We start from the raw sequence: 5,684 nt of genomic DNA, 5'->3' as shown, positions 1-5,684 counted from the left end.
GGGGGGGCCGGGGGAGGAGGGGGCGCAGGAGCTTGGCTGGATCTTACCTACCAGGTAAGACCGACCCCTCCGGAGGGAGGTTTCTAGTCAAGGCATTTTCTCCCAAGATGTACAAAAGCTGGGTTTCAGTTTCAGGGTAATAGACCCCGGTGCGATCTCTATTTGGGAAGGTTTTCTAAGGCACTTCTAGACCAGCCTGCCACCTTGGAATCCCCGCATTTGCTGCAGTGAGGTGCCTCCAAGGGGCAGAGGGACGCACCAGGGCAGTGACGGGGGTGCGGGGTACGGGGGGGGGGGCGGTGCGGGGGAAGGGCTTTCTGGTCACTTCGGAAAGGTTGAAAGGGATCGCGGAGGCTCCAGCGTCTGGCGCTCTAAGGTTAGCAGCAGATCAAATAGGGGGACATGTAAATATCACCGCCCCTCACTGTCCCCCCACCCCCAACCCCGTCCGAGGGAGGGGGCGGGGAGCCACCCGTAGGGGTGAAGGCCTGGGGAGAAATGCCCCTTCCCACAGAGCGGTCGGTATCTATTTGTGATTTTAAAGGCGATAGTAGGGACCTACGAGAGACGGTCAAAACCCTACTGTGTAAATATTGATTGAAAGGTTTGTTTCACACACACCTCCCACACCCACTGAACCACCCCATACAATTTTTACCCTTGACCTCAAGGATAAGCGGGAGAAAACAAGGATGGTGCCAACTGAACTGTACTGGAAAACGGGTACTTCTTGAGCAGAACAGGTCAGGAGCCTGGGTGTACTTGGAGAGACTTCCAAGGTTACCTGGCGGTGTCACTCTCAAGCAAACACTCCTCAAAGTTCTTTTTTTTTTTTTTTTTAAGCTGACCTATAAACAAGCAGTTTGTCACACCCCTGTTTGTCCAGCTGGCATTAAGGACTCTAGGAAGATGACGTTTTATCACTCGATTTAATGCTATCTTGTTTTCCCATCCATTCCTGCCGGGTTTGGGGTTCCGCCCCTCAGCACGCGAGGGACCCTCCTCGGCGGGCTGCTCGCCGGCACTGCGGGATGCTAGCGGCTGACGCTGCGGTGCGGACTCCCGGCTTGCTCAGGGGCCGGGCCGCGGGGAGGTGGAGCCACGCGCCTGGGCCTAAAGCGGAGTGAGGGGCGAGGGAGTTCCTTGGGGGGAGCCAGCTGATTGGTGGGACTTCCTGCCTTTCAAGCTCGGCATTGCAGGAGGGGAGGTGGGAAGAGTCGTGAGGGTACCAAGGTAGGTTGCAAAGCGTAGTAAAAAATAATAATGATGATAATAAACGACCGGTAGGCGCCACTCAGCGGCGCGTGCTACGTGAATTGGGGGACCCGCCAAATGCAGAGGGACGATCTCCACCCAAGCCGGGGAGCTTCTTCTGTCTCCTCCCTCCTCTGGTTTCCTACCATCCTGCAGGCTCATCTAAACCTGGTTAATCTATAATTTGTGTACACACTGCTGAAAACCCGCCCTCCTCTCCCTCTGACAGCCTGGTGATGTGGGCACACGTGCCCACTACAGCGGCACTATAAATAGCAATTATTTCGAACTGGTAATGGGGCGGCGGCAGTAACAGTGACCGAGCTCTTAGGGATATAACGGGTTTCCTGGGGAGCATGGGAGGGGGGTGCGGAGTAGGGAAGCCTGTAGTTAGTAAAGAGTTAATTTAACTCTGCGCGTTTACCCTTGGCAAGAAAAAAAGAAAGATAAAAGGTTTGTTTACCGGTAACAGTGTAATCTTAAGGCCAAAGGGCTTGTTACAAGACTGACATTTGCGGGTGGGGGAGCAGGGCATTTCACTTTTTATAGGAAGGCAATTCAGAGCCATAGTTTTATTCTTCCAATGACTCCCTCCTCTTTCTCCCTACCCCACCTCCCCCACCCCCCCCCAATACTAAAGGGACATGTTCTCTCTGGAAAATAAACTGCTCTTTCCCAGAGGGCAGGAAGATATTTAATTTGCAAATATTCTAACAATAGCTTTCACAGAAGAGGTTAGATTTTGTTATAATTATTATAATAATAGTTATAATAAAAGCTTTTAAGATGCCTGTCTTGGTGGAAGAGGATTTTTGTTTTAAATACAATTTCAGTGTTTAAAATATTCCATAGAAATCATGAAATAAGGCAGATCTCTGGGGCAAATTTCACCCACATCAGTATATTCCATATGGAATGTAACCGCTGGTTACAATGTTGTCATCTATCCCTACTCAGCGATGATTTACTGTGTTAAAGGTAGTTAATATTTATTACAATTATATTAACTTCGTTTGTTCTCTACTTTTTTAATTAATGGGTCTAGAAATGCACATTTGGTTTAGATAATATACAGAATAGAAAGAATAGAATGCCTTTGTGGAAGGTAACTGAAGTAATTTTGAGCAGGTACAAGTATTATCCTGTCATCTTACGCTAAATTAGCTTTGTGGTGTAGTGCAGTAAAATACTGTATTAAAAAAAATCACTCCTACCTGAAAATCCACTGAAACCAAAAAGCAGCATATTACTGAATATATTGCTCATGCTGCCATCTATAGGACATTTATAGATGACGTGTAACAGACCACAGTGTGTTGAAATAATGAAAGGGCTGAAATAATGATTCACCTCAACAATGCCGATAGCTATGTTGATACGATGAACACATTTATGATTCCAAGAATTGAAACTTTACAAGCATGGTGCACTATTGGCCAATATACAATTAGCTCTATTTTTTTTCTTGGCTAAATTTATTTTCAAATATGTGAATGCATTCTTTAATGATGATAAAGCTAGAGATCACAAGGATCATCAATAACTATTAAAATTATAATATATTCCCTGACAATAACGAGGAGTCACTGAAATTTGCCAATCTAGGTCTGGAGAAAAAGATGAATGTTTATTGTGGTAGTGATATTTTGTGTGTGTGTTTGTTTTTCAAAGTCAGACAACAGTTTGTTGAGAGCCTCCCCTCAGTCTCTACTCAAGTGGGATCTCAGGAAGGACGGCGCAGGGGTGCATGCACGGTGTCTTCGTGCACAAAAGCTGGCAGATTCAGCTACCCAGGGCAAGGTGGATCTTGGCAGATTCAACAAAAGGAGGCACAAATCCATCATCAAGTACAAGACTGACTGTGCTATCTACTCCTACCTCCCTGTAGCTGCTGCCACGTCACTGGTAGGCCTTGGCAGGGAGCAGGAGCAGGCCAATGCCAGGAAGATCCTGCTGGAGATGGAGGTGGGCGAGTTCTTTCAGATGCAGGATGATTACCTGGACCTGTTTGGGAACCCCAGTGTGACTGGCAAGATTTGACTGACATCCAGGATAACCAATGCAGCTTGCTGGTGTTCAGTGTCTGTAGTGGGCCTGTCCAGAACAGCACCGGATCCTACGGGAGAATTATGGGCAGGAGGATGCAAAGGTGACCCAGGTGAAGGCACTTTATAGGAGCTGAATCTGCCAGCGGGAGATGATAGATGCTTCCAGAAGCACAGCATCATTGATAGCATCCAAACCTATGCCCAGCTTTTAGTAGCTACAGAGCCACTCCATTTGGGAGAGGAATGAATCCAGGATGTCATCTGACACCAGGAAGAATGCCTGGAGCAGGACACAGGCCAGCCCAATCAGGCCCCGCCTGAGACTCATCTCCAAGCTTGCCTGCCCTGCCAGCTCCAGGAAAGCTAGGACCGCTGTCAGCACCAGCGACGCTTGTCTCCAAGAGCATCTGGTGCACTATCTCCGTAAGCAATAGCATCACCTGTCTCGGGTGCCCCAGCTCATTCGCAGTCTGCACCTTGACAACCTGGGAGACGTGCTGGATGAAATCCTGCTTTTCTTGGCCATAAACGTCTAATTTTCTGTCTTCATTCATTCTGAGAGACGAGTAAAGTGATCTGTTCCCAGTGCCCATTCTCGCTGTGGAAGCAATGTTCATAATTTCATATGCCTTCCCAGGGTCAACACCAGTCCATTTTGTCATCGCTAGAATCCTAAGCACCACACCAGAAGACTTAACTCCACCCATCACCATAGAGGACAGGGATTGGGAGGTGGGGGAGAATGTAAAGGAAGACCAGTGGAAGCAATTAGCTTCAATATGAAATAATAGTGCAAATGTAATGCTACAGGGATATTGAACAAACTCCACATTATTACATCTCCCCCCACAGCAGTCTACAGCTCCCATCGTATTCTGACTATGAGCTGACCTGTTACATATAGATGTTTTCTTTATGAATAGAGAAGTTTAAGTTGCTGTTATAACAAAAGCTGAGATGTGGGTTGGCTGAAGGGACAACCAGCCATTTGAAAATTAGAAAATGTCTCTTATGTCAAGACAGGTTTTATTTAAAATAAATAGGTTATGCTAGAAGAGCTATTAAAATATCATTATCTCTAGGCTGAACTTTTCCAATGTAGAATGATGCTTAAAGAAACATCAAAACCTGTGGCTTTTCTCATTTGAATGTCTACTTTTACTTTGAGATAGCTCAGTGGTAACAAACTCTTGGCCGTCTGCCCTACAAGGGACAGCTTCCTGCAGTTTTGATGGAGAACTAAGATAGAAAATGAAGATAATAGATGACTAAAGTTCTTTGCTGTGTTAAATGTCAACTAAGCAGGATTTACTTAGAGCAGGGGGAGACTTGGGTAGATGAAATAAATCTTTCTGAAGGACATTAAGCTTGAACTGGAAAGATGGCTATCAAGCAAGTGCTTGATGAGATGTTTTGGAGCACCCCTGAATACTAGGGATTAGACACTGCATTGAGATACAGGAAGATACAGAGCTGCCCACAGGAAGTTGGGGTACAGATGGAGACAGAGGAATCCAATCATAGAGACCTGAGGCATTCATTGTGCAAATGCAGGGTTTCGCCACCATCCCAGGCTGGTGGGTTCACCATCCGTCCTAGCTATTTGAAGGAGAATTTGGGGGCCCTTAGCATCACTGTCACGGGTCTCAATGGCAAACAGGGGAAACAATGCAGCAGGGAGACAGCAACTTGGCACCCTGTAAGTCTACATGTTCTTTCCTCCAGGCTGCCTCTGGCCTTCTCTCACATTCTCTTCCTCTCCCACCTGTCACTGCCTCGAGTAGCTGTTCCACCATCACCATCTCTCAGTAATGCTGCCCTCTAGGACACTCACACACGCAAACACCCATGCTCAGACGTCCACAGTCAGACACACGTGCCCTTTTTCTGCATGCCCTGTGCCCAAGTGTGTTCTACGTGAACAACATCCAGGTCACAGGTGCTGGCCAGAGGAGCCAATGGCATGGAAGCCGACTAACTTCACTTACATGCGGGCACAAGATAGTAAGACCCCATCACAATCGATTGGTTTCTTTCCTAAAAGTCATCAGTCCAGGACAGCACCTTTGTGAGAGCCAGGAGATGTTCCTCCCTGAAACAACTCTGTTTTCTCTCATAGTTAAAATCTCCCATCCTGAGCTGGAAAAGATCATGCTTAGTGAGATAAGCCAGAAAGAAAAGAAAAATACCGGATGGTTTAGCTCATAGCAGGAGTATAATAGACCAGTCGAGGAAATAATAATGAACAGCCATATAGGAGAGACATTTTGTGGGGGTGGAGGGGGAATGGGATTAAAAACGGGGGGCGGGAGGAGGGAAGTGCATGGGACTATGGTGATGGCACACGGGTGACTCAGTGATGGGAAACCCGCGGGGATTACA

The sequence above is a fragment of the Condylura cristata genome, unplaced genomic scaffold, assembly GCF_000260355.1.
Source record: "Condylura cristata isolate star-nosed mole 26May11 unplaced genomic scaffold, ConCri1.0 scaffold00002, whole genome shotgun sequence".
Lineage (NCBI taxonomy): Eukaryota > Metazoa > Chordata > Mammalia > Eulipotyphla > Talpidae > Condylura > Condylura cristata.
The sequence above is the reverse complement of the archived record's forward strand: the minus strand, read 5'-3'. Positions refer to the sequence as shown.